General features: G+C 36.9%; 1 protein-coding gene across 6 annotated transcripts in view; it reads right to left on the minus strand.

The window, feature by feature from the left end:
• The window catches only part of strbp (spermatid perinuclear RNA binding protein), a 139514-nt gene extending 126665 nt beyond the window's left edge, over positions 1-12849 (minus strand). For 4 of the 6 annotated variants that reach the window (XM_052117709.1, XM_052117706.1, XM_052117711.1 and 1 more), the window contains exon 1: positions 12749-12849. The gene's annotated coding sequence lies outside the window, so the exon portion shown is untranslated. Of the gene's footprint in view, positions 1-9446; positions 9634-10882; positions 11017-12748 lie in introns of those variants that run through there. The other 2 variants (XM_052117707.1, XM_052117708.1) reach the window with 2 other exon arrangements.
• Between the last annotated feature and the right edge of the window lie 2363 nt (positions 12850-15212).

The following is a 15212-nucleotide window of genomic DNA, read 5'->3' on the forward strand; positions in this document are numbered from 1 at the left end:
AAGAGTTTGTGCACATTCATAGTGAACTCAGAAAGACATTCCAAAGTCTTTCTAGCAAGTCAGTCCACTGTCGGACATCTTTGGAATGCTCCCGGGAGACTATTTCCAGTCATGACAGTGCAGCTCCTATCTACTTGAATGGGGGACCACCAAAATCTCAAAAACAATTGGTCAAAATTACGATCAAAGGACATATTTCAAATCGGCAGTAAAATCAGACAATGCTGGTACCATAAATTGTGCTTCTTCACCTCATATTACGCTAAAAAACGAAATTTTCAAGGATTGTATAGCTAATACGCACGCACGTTCTCAAGATGACTGACAGGCGATGTCTGTATCTAAAAGATGATTGGCTCTTTTACCTGTAAGGCAGGACTTCCTTTCTACATCCATTGGCTGTTGGGCGCTACAGCTTATTGGTTGGGCATTCTAATTTGTCCCATTAATTTTAATAGAAGTGGCCCGTCTCTTCTAAATAATCTCTGGGCATTTTCAGCAGATTGAGCATAACTTCATCTTCCTTCGTGATAGCGATAGGAGCTGCATCGAATTAGGACTGACAGTTCGCTTGACAGAAAGTATACTGAATCATTGTGTGAATTTTTAAACGCATAAAACTATAATATTTTACCGTACATGAAAAAGCTTAATTCAACACTAATATTAGACCTCTCTTGCCTACATTAATGTTTAATAGGTCGACCGTTATGTTATTTGTTTGCACTGAACTTCATTATAAGTATTAACATTCACATTCTATTATTATTATAATTGGCTATAGGTTTACTATTTATTTTATTTTAAGATTAATTGTACTGGAATTTACAATGTTCTGTGCATGTTAATTTTATTATACAGTATGTCATGTGAACTGAATGTATTTCCTTTATTTTTAATACCATTTGAACATTGGGGTTTCTAAAATCTTAGAATCATATCACCTTTAATTTCCCACAGTTGCTGATTGTGTCATTATATTAGACCCTTTTTCAATTGTAGGATCTCCCACAGTTGTCATCATTTTTCATATATTGAATGTAATGTAGGACATGATTATTCATAAGCTGAAGATCTACTGTAACAGAGGTGGAGAATGATGGAGCCCCACAGAGTTATGTGACCATTATGTCATTTTCTTACTTGGTGTGGTAATAAAACTGTTGTTGTCTTGTCCCCTAAAGGCAATGGCTGCACAGTCTCGTGTAGAGGGTCCATCTACTTCCAACAACTTGGTACTGAATGAAATGATGTTGTTTTAATTGAAAATCATGTGTCTGATTATACATTATAGATGTTCATGATCTCTATATTAGAGATAAGTAACTCATCTCTTCCTATTTGTAAAGGAAACTGTCAAATTAATTTCCATATTGAAAGGCATGAATAAACATGTTATTTATAGAAGGTCCATATAAAGCTTCTGAAGGAGAAGAGGGGGCTGAGCATCAGAAAGACATCGCATTGAATCACTTGAACACCAGCTAAATGAGGGCACTGTAGGTTACTCTAAATTACAGCATGTCTCATTTATATTATTAGATATAAAGAGAGTACAATGAACAAGTCTGGAAATGTGTGCTTTTATAAGTCTAGTGTATGAATTAAAGTGATAAGGAATCAAATCTCTAACCTCTATTCTATATCTGTGGTCTGTGAAATGATCACATAGTGATTCATTGCTTTAGCTTTGAATTGGCAGACATTACGTGTACATTGATTCTATGCAATGTAATGGTATAACTAACATGAATATTCATTGATGAAGGAACTGTAAAAAGAATGTGGGTGCTATAATAATTTTATTCATAAATAAGTTTGTTAAATGAATATCATGAATTTGATATTCTGAGTAACTCCAGCCAGGTCTCCTAAGCACCCAAATTGACCCGGTTGTTAGGGAGGGTAGAGTCACATGGGGTAACCTCCTCGTGGTCGCTATAATGTGGTTCGCTCTTGGCGGGGCACGTGGGGAGTTGTGCTTGGATGCCGTGGTGGATGGCGTGAAGCCTCCACATGTGCTACATCTGCACGGTAATGCGCTCAACATGCCACGTGATAAGATGCGCGGGTTGACTGTCTCAGACGCAACTTTTGAATGCAAATCTCTGGTGTGTGAGACTGGAAATGCCAGGGAGAAGAAGATTTGTGAAGTAAAGATTGCATTTTACCATAATAACGCTTTAAAGGTATAATCGTGTGTGTAAAGTTTCCACGCCCACTGTCGCAATAACAAGGGCACACATGCACTGACAATCTCTGAAACTTACTGACATCTACCTGAAATAAACTAATTCTGGAACATAATCTGCTACGGAGCAGGTTAAAATTTACCTCCCGAAAGTTGAGGTTATCCACTTACTCTTGAGTAAATTTACCTGGGTAAGTCCCTTAACCTGCTTTCTGGAATTAATTGATTTAAATCTCTCGAGCCATTAGTACACATAACACAGTAGTGATTCTTGGTTCATTTCGAGTTGGACATGACAGATAAAGGACTTGCAGTTTTTTGATTCACTAAAGAGATGCTGCTGATGAGTCATTCATTCGGGAGGTGGCGCCTGCAGTGCAGATTCAAAAGAACCAACTCACAAGAATCATTTGTTCAGGAATTTGACTACACTAATCACGCTGTGTTTTGTGCTATGCAGGAAACACTGTCAGTATTTGAATACCTTGTTCAACCGCATCGGTTGAATGATGCGTGTTCAGTTAACAGAACTGAAAGTCATGAATATTATTCGGTTCCTGTATTTATATATTGTTTTTAAATGGACTTGGTTCTGAACAAGAAAAGGTTCTTGGTTCCCAACCCTAAAGGGGACAGACCATTTCGACCTCCAAAAAATGACAATATGAGTTGTGCACTGGTTCTTGTGTCTCATAACCAAAAACAATGCAAATATACATTTCCATGAATGTGATTCAAGAGCTCGATAGCACATTACTTTTTGTCATATTTGGAGCACAACAAATATGTCCCATTCACTTCTGTCTTAAACCCTGTCTACACCGGACAGTGAACGCAGCAACCATTTGAGGTTGTACACATTGGACACATCTAAACAACTTTAGTTGTGTGCCATGGTTTAGAATGTTCTAAACCATGACACACTGTGATGCGACAAAAGCAAATGGCTCACATTATAATAGATGCTTTCTACCCTCCACGTTGACAGTAAATGGGCATTTTGTGCTGCACACGCTGACGCTATTCCTGCCAACAAGATAAGTAAAACATTAGTTTTGATGTGTCCATTTTAGACAGCCTCAAGCTGTTGAGGTACAATGTGACACAACATCACCTTCCTTTTGTGTTCCTATAGAAGAAAGAAAGTCATTAGTTTGGAACAATGTGAGGGTAAGTAAATGATGACAGAATATTTTTTTATCTTTGGGTGAACTATTTCTTTAAGAAATGCTCCAGTATAATTTTTGGTAAGTAAAGTGAAGACCTGGTGTTACATTCCCGTGTTGTCTGCCCCGTGTTTTCTGTTTCACTTTTCACTGATCACATTCCATGTCACGTTTTCCTTGTTGTCTGCCCCGTGTTTCACTGTCCTTGTAAAACTACATTTCCCATGATCCCCGGCTCTCATCACTGCCAGCCCTGTGTCATTGTGCTCACCTGATTGTAGTTTGTCATCATCATGTCTCCAGTGTATATAAACCCTGTTTGTTCTCCATTCCCTTATCTATCGTTGATGTTTGTGGACGCCTGTTTCCGTGGTCTTTGTATGTTTATCCTGCCTGCTAAACTCCTCGTTTGTCTTCCGTGTTTTTGGTTTATTTTCCCCATTGCGGGTATTTCCTTTGTTCTAGTTTTGTCTGTTTATATCCTCCTTTCCAAATAAAGTTACACTGCGATTAGATCCTGTCTCCACGTCTGCCTTCATCTGCATGCGTAACACCTGGTAAAATTCTGGATATTTTTTTTAACCACATCAAATAAGATACATTTAAATAAATAAATAAATGCCTGTCTAAACACATTAGGATTAATCCAAGACCAAATCTGAAGGAATATTAAAGAGACGATTTCTTGCAATTGTCTGAGAGATAATAAACAGGCTTATTCACACAGACAGCAAGTGAGATCTAACGATACAGAAATCAAACTATACTGAAAAGTTGACAACATCTGTTGACTCATCAACACCCTCTGCCCTCAGGATACACCTGCACAAAAATTATTCAAGCTCTAAACTCTAGCAATATACCATGGGAGTCCAATTCAGCCCTTCTGGGACCTCTATGGGACAGAAAGAAGAGACGAAGGTTAGGTAAAACAAAGACATACAGACAAGACACATCTGTGACCTATGAAAGTTTATGACTTTTTTTCATGGAACAAAATGAGAGACATTTTGAGGAATGTACTGGACGCTCTTGTCCATGCAATCACAATGAACAGAGACTGGAGGTTTCACACTTTAAAATAGATGCAAAAGCAACAATAAAGTTCAACAAAAGTAGATATTACTTGTGTGATAGGCTATATTCAAGTGTCTTGAAGTCATACATTGGCATTGTGAGAAACAGTCCAAAAATTTTGTTTTTATACACTGAAAATCTTGACATCCGTCCTATAGATCTCCTTGGTGTGTTCATGTTTAAGTTAATGTAAAAAGCAGAGATGAAGGGATCATTCAGATTGCTTTTGTATTTTCATTTTTGGGTGAACAATTCCTTTAACAATGAAAAAATACAAATCCCAGATCAGTTTGAAAGAACAAATTAACCCACCCCCAATATTTACAATATAGACCATTTGCACCCAACACTCACTCCAACGAACACCAGTCTATTCAGAATTTGTGTTTTCAATATTTTGTTTTCGCACAAACAGCGACAGCTCAGACTCACGCAGAAATGAAAAATCAAGAAGTTTCAACTTGTCTCTCTCTCAAGGGAATTTTGGTCCTTACAAAAAAGTGCAATCTTTCGCATTTCAACCTCAGGCAATATGTGATAGCCACAAGCTATGTTCAGGCCAAAGTGCCAAGCAATTTCCAAAGCATTTCAGATGCTGGGCTCACAGCAGTGTTTGTGTCAATGAGAGAGGGGGGAGTGTGTGTGAGAGACGGAAGCAACGCGTGAACCAATCGCATGAGGAAACAGGCTTCACAGTTGCACAACTTGCACTCTTTGTTCATTTCAAAGGAAAGTGGAAATTCAGGATCACATAGATATCCCACAAACATGAATATGCAAAAAACACAACCTCATTAATAATTAAGTAACAAGTTAAATTTAGCAGGAAAGAAAAACTGTATTGTTTATGTGCACACTTACAAAAATTTGCCATTGAAACCATAGTTCCACAAACACCATAGTTACTACAGTCAGTATTCCTACAATAAAACTACACTGTAAAAAATGAATTGTTGAGCAAAGTAAAAAAATCCAGGCAACATGATGCAGTACGATTTTGAGTTCTCTCAACAACTATCTTAATGTCCAGTTGCATCGCGTTATTTAGTCAATTTGTTTGTTCAGTAAATGCTCAAATGATTTTTGAGAGAACTGCTTCTTGTTCAGCCAACTATCAATTCGCAAAACGAGAACTTTCATTTTGTCACCCTTTCAATCTTATATATGATTTTAATGACAGACAGAATGAATGCGAGGTCAATGGATGACAGGACAGTCCTCAGCGCCATCTGGCACGCTTCCACAAACTTTACACAACCAGCAGAGAGCAGAAAGCCGCTGGGCAAATGCTGCTTTAACTTTCTTTGCACCAAAACTACATCTTGTTTCATCTTGGCAAATGAATGTAGTAATTTTACTTTCCGCTCTTGTCAGAGAGCATTCTCTCATTCTTAGCAGTGTATAGTAAACAGACATGCAAATCAAAATTTAGCACGGCTTATGAGACATCGCCTTTGGAAATAAACAAATAAAGGCATCATTGGAGGTAATGACTAAATGAAAAAAAAAAGAAGACAACCAAAAAATGACAACAAAAAATTTTACAAAATGGCAGATTCAGAAATCATCTTATGCTGTTTAAATTAGATTGTATCTTAATTTATTATGGTTATACAGCAGTCAAGATATTTTTACCAATACATGTTCATGAAAACTATTGCAATAGGTATTTTTAGAAATGTTTCAATAGGGACTGCTCTCAAAAAGAGCTAATTTCTAGCCAGTGAAATATTAAAGTGCTAAGAAAAATTTAGATCTATTAAAAAGGAACACCTGTGGATTTTTGAGATTTAAACTAAAAATTTTATTTTATAAGATTATCAGAGAAAAAATATATAATCCATGGGGTTTCAAGGCCTGGAAATCTGAATGGTCAAATTCTCTGAAATAAAACATTAAAATAAAGTTTTTCATACATAAAAATAAAAAATAAAAACAGCTGGTTGTGGTGAAACGGTCAAAGTCGTCTGTCTAAGACATTTTGAAATAGAAAACAATGGAAAAACACGTTAAGTCTGAACGGCCCTAAAAGGAATATTCCGGTTCAAAACAAGTTAGGGCTGGGCGATATGGTTTTAGAATTTATATCTCGATATTTTTCAACAAATTGATGTCAAATGTATTTATCTTCATTGATTTGCACATTTCTGCTTATATTTAACATACAATCATATATGGAAGCTTAATAAAAACCTTCATATATTTTTACAAAAACATTTTGCAATCAAGGTGTGCAAAAACTACTTCAAATTCTCCTTTACTGTTACGCTTTTATAGATTTGTTTAATAACTTTATAGCGGTTACTAATGTTTGGAATTGTGCGAATGCTTGAAACAGCAGTACTTTACAATGCAGGTGAAAGATTTACAATGCAATCTTTTCCTTAAAAAAAAAGCAAAAATCGAGGTTACATTGTGTCACTTACAATGGAAGTGAATGGGACCAAATATTGGCGGGTTTAAAGGCAGAAATGTTACGCTTATAATTGTATAAAAGCACTTACAGTAGGGCTGCACGATTATAGCAAAAATCCTAATTGTCAATAATTGCCCTTGATATTGTAATCGCGATTATTACTGTCGATTAAAATATAAAATTACCATGATGTCACAATGTAAGCAACCGTGTGACTCTTCAGAGTAGCAGATTTCAATGGTGGTTATGAGCTGCGCTCCAGTTTCTTTTAAGCATAATATTGTATTGAATTTTATATTGTAATAACGTTTGTCAAGGTAAGGCAAATCAAAAAATATTTTAAATGGATTCCTATGGTATTGAATTAAATTATTGCTAAATTACTGCTTAAATGTTTAGTCCACGAACAGTAAATAATATGGCATTTTCAATACTCAAACTTATTAACAGCTGATTTAACTTGGCAGAGTTACTACGTTCAGTAAGACCTTTCATGAAGAGACGGGACCATTAATCCCGTTAGATCTTCAATGGGGATCTTGTTCACGTAAGATCATCGTTAGATAATTTTTTTGGCCTCAGTTGTTACACTTTGAAAATTAAAAACAGTTATTTGCTATTCGTGAAAATGTTAAATCTACCAATCTGCATGGCAAATGGGTCTTATTAGAGCAGACGTAACAACAATGACGGTGATTCCTGAAATATGCTATTCATGCCATATTCTTTATTATGACTGCACCTCCAAAACACACTTAGAACAGTTAAGCTGAATTACTTTATTGCTATTTTGTACAAATCAAATTCACATTGGCCTATATATTAACATGACAAAACAAACCTGTAATTACATTTTTAATAAATTGTACACAGAAATCTAGCAACGTGACAAACTCTCCGATTACAATGACTGCTGTCACTCACTGCAGGTTTACACTGTTTGAGATCTGCATTTCGACGCAAGTCCAGTGACGCTCCGCACAATGTTCTGGACTCTTGCGAATGATCTCATTAAAAACAAAGCTGTCTAATCAGCAAAATAAAGAAATTATTTACACCGCGTCTGTGCCTTGTATAACGGGATTAGTTTTGTTGTGTAGCTTATGTTCAGTGTATTTAACATCTATGTCCAAAGCGAGCGGTACACTGTGTAAGGAATCCAAAGTTCTTTTCGCTCTTGTTCTACAGCTTCTTTTCAAGTGTCAGGTGATGTTTCTTTATTATTCATTTTTCGTGTGCCACGTGAGCAGAGCTAGAACATAAAGCAAGCATCTGGGCATTCAGACGAGTTAAAGCTTGCGCATTAGGATCAGTTGCCATTACTGATAGGACGGAGGACTAATCTAAGCGGCTCTGATTGGCCATTGCTATTTCATTGCTCAACAGACGTGTTAGTGATTGGTTAGAATACTCAACCACTGCAAAAACATGTTGTAAATATAAACCATTGATGCAACAGGAGCAGACTTTAATTGAACGCTGTAATCGTCAGCATTCACGATTACATAATGCAATCGAATCCGCGATATGACCTTTTGTGATTTTTATATAACAAAGGCTGCGATTTTATAAAATAAATAGTCTGCTCCCTTCAAAGTTTATTTGCGCAGTTCAGTGCAGTCTATATTAAATTAGCGCATCGTTACAGTGTTTTCAGAGCGGTTCTGTGCTCCACAACTCCCTCTCATGCTTAGAGTATAATATAAATAATAATAATAATAATAATAATAATAATATCGCAGAATACAAGATGGGGTATAATTCAAACATCTTTATTAAATGATTGTTGCGCAAACAACATTAACCGTAACACCTAGTCCAGAAACATGCGCTCTTCCGCCAGTCAACTGTCATTTATTTATCTCACGACAGAGCGTGTCGCCCTTATTCCTGCGGAAACAAGTGAAAGTGGAACTAATATTACCAACATCCAACAAAATTAAAAGGAAGGAACATACATATAATAAATCTATATCAAATATTTAGTTACTATAATATAATGCATTGATAAATTTAATATAATAAAATTAAGAATAAAAATTATTAAATTAAATGGTGACAAACTAACCAAAATTTTCACTTTAAATGTAATTTCACCAATGGGTTATCAGTTCAACTTCAGTTTGACATTAAGCCTCATTCTTTAGGACTATCTTATATACATTAAAGAATAGTTTGTATAAGCCTTCTAGTTTTTAAGTCCTAAAATAAAGAGTAACACCGTGTCCTAACTACACGCGACGCGATAAAATTTCAGCGACAGCAAGTGTGTCTGTCCACACTAGACCCGACGCGACTGTGAGACGCCACACGTCAATCAAAAATCACAGCCATTCAGAACAGCGTGTGGGCGGAGTCTCTCTGTGTGCACAGCTCGGACTACTGTCATTGCGACTCCCCACCCTGCCTGTATTTCAGTAGATTGTCTGGAATGACACCCCTGGATACAGGGACACAAATCGTCATGCCTATTCACTCTACTTTACATTGAAAATAAAGCGGAATTTGTTTTACACAGGCTGATGCTTCATTAGTAGCCTACTATAGCTAAATGCTTCATTCATTCGCTGTAGATGAAAGTCTAAACTTAACTTACCATGTGTATTCAATGCTTCAGCTATACTTCTCCAGACGGAATCCTTTTTCCTGATGTCTTTGTGGAATTTGTGGGATTTATCGTAGAGAATTGAATGCCTTTGAACTTCGACAATCAGTTCCTCGTCGTCCATGTTTGATGATTAAATATTCATGACACGCAGAACTTCCATCCAATGAGATCTCTGTGTGGGCGGATCTGTCAGCCGCGACGTCGCAGAAATAGGAACCGTTTCTAAATTAGAAACTTTGCGTGTCGCCGTCGCGTCTGGTTAGGACAAAAACTCTGATTAACATGGAAAAGATACCTTTTATCGCGTGTTGCGGCGTCGCGTCGCGTGTAGTTAGGACACGGTGTAACATTTATATTTTGTGTATACTGAATTATGCAATCAATCAACATTATTTTGGAAAGCAAAAACTAGTCAACAACTATGTTTTTACCAACAGGGAAATTTAGTTAACATTGACATTGAGCAGAAAGCTTACATATAGCCAGTTTTGACAGAGCTGCTGATAAAAAGTGAAATGATCAGCATAAATTGAGGAGATGAAAATTGGAGATCGGTGTCGGATGTAAAAATACTTATCGGAGCATCCCTAATATTCAAGTTGACTGTTTCAAAAACTAATGTTGATGATTAGTGGGATGAGATCCTGTCACAAAATGGACAAAAACAGGTACACGGTGGATGGTAACATCTGGATATGAAGAAGACTTTGTTTCACTGTTTATATATTTATTTGTTTGTGGTTGAACTGAAAAATGTCTCAGTTTGGTTGTTTTTAAGAGGCCTCAAGTGTGAAATCCCCAGCAGCATTTTTGCGGTTGAACATGTGGAAAACATTACCATCATAATCGCAGTTCAAATCGCAATCTTTTTCGAAATAATCGTACTATGACTTTTTGTCCAAATCGTGCAGCCCTAAATATATATAGGCCTATATATAGCGGAGTCGACGTGCTACAGTAGTTTGTCGCGTCGCTGACTTGCGGTGTCAACCGCGGAGGTCTCTGTCTGCACTGCAAACACCTGCTGCGAGATGATCATCAAATCTTACTTAACCGACTTTATACACACATACTGCATTAACACTTCAACTAAATGAAACGGAAACAAATAACACAGAAGTACGTGTTTGACTTTCTAGATGAACAAGATCAACCGGCAGTAAACTTGCAACACTTAAAACATCACACTTCCTCCAGTAATGAACACTGAGACTTGTAGCCCACTACAGCTACAACATGTGAATGTAAACAAGTCTAAACAAGGTGAGTACTTATATACTTGCGAAAAAGCGAAAGTCTCGAGCGGGGCAAAGCAACTTTTCGCAGGCAAATGAGTCTCAAACTCGTAAACGCACGAATCTACCGGGTTTTCAGGGGAAATGACGTTCAGAGCAAGCGCTGAAAGATTGAAAAGCGCTACTTACTGGTAACAGAAGAAAAGTCTGATAATCCAAATGTATCTTGAATGCGTCTTAGCGGAGGTTAACACTATTGAGGTGTCAGCAAGACATTCTCACACTCAGCGTGGGTCGCCTGCTTCTGCTGCTGCCTCTCTCACGCGCATCCAAATGAATGAGGAACTCAAGTCATTATTCACGACGAAGACACCAGACTGTCGTCCTCATGTTTCTCCAAACACAATCTGCGGCTACCATTATCACCTCTGTACATTTTTTGTCATGAAATATTCAGGGGATCGTTCATTTAAGGTGTGTATCTGACTCCCTGACAGGTTATTTTATGAAATGGATGCTTAATGCATTTTGATTAAGTGTTTTGAAGTAGACTTTGTAAGCTTTTCACCATTTAATCAGATAAACGTGCACGTGACATCTCAAGCAAAAGTAATACATTTAATAGGAATACAGTAGTCTGGATTTAATGCCTTCAGAGAAATAACAGGGTTGACAGTTGGTTTAATTTGACATTACAATGAGTTCAAGGTTGTGAAACTACCAACTTCTTAGACTTGGGCATATTTAATGCAGATATGTATGCAAATATCCACTTTTTATTGGGTATGTCAATTGTTTACACCTATTAAATCATGGTTACAGGGTTGATATTTTAAGATCGCCCCCTACTGACAAACCTAACACAACATAAGATAATGCGATAAATAAAAGAGGAGACTTTAACTTGTCTTTGAAGAGTTCACTTCTTGAATGGTTGATAAAGTCATCATGACATACCTTTTTGAAAAGTACATATACTGAAAGAAAACAATGGAGTGCAATCGTTTAACTATTATTATAGAGCACAGGTAAAATGAGAGGCTATTTGTCATGATATATGTATATATATATATATATATGTATGTGTGTGTGATAGACAGACAGATTTTTTTAATTAGGCTATTCGTTATGTCAAAAATATTTAAGCCAAATAAAATAGACAAAATGCCAGATGCTTTTTTTCCTATATATTTAGTATTCCTTAAATGCATATTTGCTGAGACACCAGGAAGAAATACATTTTTTTTTTTTTAAATAATGTTTTTTTTTGTGTGTGTGTTTAGAAAAAAATTATATTAACAAAGTTAGCACCAGCTTGTTATTTTTCCTGTATCCATTTTGTATAGCGACCCATACAGTTACTCATTCATGAAAATCAGGAAATATCAACATTTGATGGGTTGCATTGTCTGCACAGAGCTTCAAAGTTAACACAACCTTCATTGTCCAATGCAAACAAACAACGCCACTTCACATAGCCTGCTTAATGTCATGTTTGTGGCATATCACAACATAATCACACAAATCAACACCGAAAAGTTTGTGTTGGTAAGCATTTCATTCATTCGCTTCAATGAAAATACTGTCACATTAGGCTACAGTCTAGTGTTTTTCTCTCCTTCAGCCCCCAACTACAGTCTAATAAATTATTCATCTACAGCAGATGCACCAGCACAGCCTCAGTGTTCCCAAATGCAACATCAAAAACAGCGGGTTGAAGTTAAAAACACGCGAGTAAATGAAATTCAATGCGCTTTGAAAGCCGATACAAAATGATCGTGCGCGATTGCATTACAAAGCATTTCTTGACAAAGCATCAAATAATATGCGCGATTACATGGCTAGGTAAACTATCAATAGTAGCTGATAGATCTGCTCGGCAGCAGATACTGTACATTACCTAATAACAGCGGCACCACAAGCGGATAGATACAGATGATGTCCTACTTGAGGAGATTAAGCACTCATCGCAACAGCAAATCACACATTTAACCCCCTCGCGCATCGCGTTCAAGCCCGATCGGAGCTTAAAGAATCCTAAAGGAGATAAATTACCGTAGACTCGTTTTCCGTATTCCCCGCTGTAGCGTTATACCTCCAGTCAAGTGTTTCTTTCTCCGGCTGTCTCTAGCTGCTTTTCAACTGCTTCAAGTATTTGGACCACGGGCGCGTTCACGTCATGATATGCGCGAACTGTAATTGGAGGGCTGCTGCTCTGCAACAACTGATACAGCTGGGTGGAGCATCAAACTAGGTATGTTACAGTGTTACCTTTCGACTTAATATCTCGTTAAGGCTGAGTTTACCTTGGCTGAAGTAGATGGATGGATGGATAGATGGATGGATAGATGGATGGACGGACAGGCAGACAGGTAGGTAGCTATATAGATAGCAGGGCCATAACCACCATATACATTAAGGGGGGATAGATAGAGTGCTCGAATGAGGGGGGAGGGGGTCTGGTGGATCCTGGAGCACCAATAAGGCATTGGGCACCCCCATAAGGAGCAAAAAAATAGACTTGGGAGTTGTCTCCAAAATACTTATATTTTAATAGAATTAATAATGACACATCTGATTAAATGCATGCAGTGGATATGGTAAAATTCGTGAATTAATTATTTACAATAATTTATATTAAGTTTGTTTATAGGCTAGTTGTCATGTCTCTTTAAAATGTAAATGCCCCGCCCACATCTAAAGACCGCTAAGCGCATGACATCGTTGACATGACTGCTTGCTTGGCGCCGTTCCGGTGAAGCTAACTTTTGCGACAAACGAGATTAATAAAACCTCCACTCGCAGTCGGGAAGAGAAATCTTCTTACTGACTTTTTTGAGTCCACGTACACGCTGAAAAGTTTCGGGAATTATCTTGTGAAATAGCAATGATTGTCATATTGATAACCATATTTTGTTCCTGAATAAAGCAGCCTTTTTGACTGAAATGGTTGAATAGTCTGCTGACTGGCTCTTGCCGCCACCTACTGACGTAACAATTTAACTGCATTGAAATAGTTGAAAAATCCCCACCAACACTAACACAGACTTACAGCCTGTCTTGTCACAATTTATATTTGTAATATCTAATAAACTAGTTTCATGCATTTAAACAAGTCTTTTGGAACAAACTTTATTATCACAAAGTGTCACATCAATCATCCAGTTGTTTTTAAGGTAGTAAATACTACATTGGAAAATATCATTATTCAGAAGTCTCTTCTGCTCACCAAGCCTGCATTGATTTGAAGCAAAATACAGTAAAAACAGTAATATTGTGAAATCTTAGTGAGTCTGGAAGACGTCTTATTATTTTCTACGGTTTTTGAGACATTTCAATGTATTTTGAAGTCATATTCTTTTACGGGTCTTCAAGTGCCTTATATGTAGTCCCCTGGTATATTTGCCATAGTTTCCCTTTTGGGTCTGCTGCTTTGTCACCCTCTAAATCCAGTTTTACTTGGAGTAAGCCATTTAAAAAAAAAAACAATATAGCTTACATCTCTTTGTTATATAACATTGGACTGAAATGTACATTTTTTTATTCTTTATCAACACAAAATCCTGTTCTTTTATGTAAGAATGTTTTTAATAAACAGTATATAGTTATGATTCAATTCGAGCACTGGGTAGATAGATCTTTATTGATTTGTCCTTTACTGATAATATATTTTCATCTGCAGTAGCGTTTATGTCTCACAGTCTGCTCAGCCTTGAACATGGGGGTGAGGTCTCAGATTTGTTCTCCTGCATTTAGCTATGTTGCTGGCCATAAACCACATGATGTCAAATAGCTGTATAATAATCCAGTAAGGTGAGGATGATTGACGAGACACTCAGTGACTTCAATGTTCAAAAATCGGCTCCCAAACAAGCGCATGAATGTGTGGTATGCAGAGTATAGCTGCATAATCCAATCAAGGATCTACTGGTAAGTGAATGAAAATAGGTATGTGTGCACTGAGAACAAATCAGTTCTGTGAATAATAGATAATAGTCCGTCCATAATAGCATGGAAGACCAAGATGATTTAGAATATTCTGTTGAGAGCAGTCTTTCACAATCAGGCTGTTTCAAAACAAGGTGGAGCGCATAAGGCCGGTCTCTCTTGTAGAACAGCATGCCACACACACATAAACATTCACAGAGAGCTTAAAATAATACAGTGCTTGAATACTGCTCTTTCAAAGAAGTGTTTGTGTGAGAATAAAGAGCATAATGTCCAAGGTCAAACACTTCTCTATGTAGCATACACAGTTGTATCACACTAAATAAAATGAAACGTTAAATAATTCTCTATTAAACAGACACTCTCCCTACTAGAGTCAAGATGTCTGTTCATTAAGCGTCTCCTATGCAAATATTATTTATATAAGAGATTAAATAATCTAATAAGTATGCATGTCTTTGCATAAATGCATAAATTTGCCAACTTCAAACTGTAATATTACAATTTGATTACACAAGGTCCTCCTTCTGCAGCCCTAAAAATTATTCTGGGCTGATTTACAGGTTCACAA

This window comes from Xyrauchen texanus, chromosome 44, assembly GCF_025860055.1.
Source record: "Xyrauchen texanus isolate HMW12.3.18 chromosome 44, RBS_HiC_50CHRs, whole genome shotgun sequence".
In the NCBI taxonomy this organism is placed as follows: domain Eukaryota; kingdom Metazoa; phylum Chordata; class Actinopteri; order Cypriniformes; family Catostomidae; genus Xyrauchen; species Xyrauchen texanus.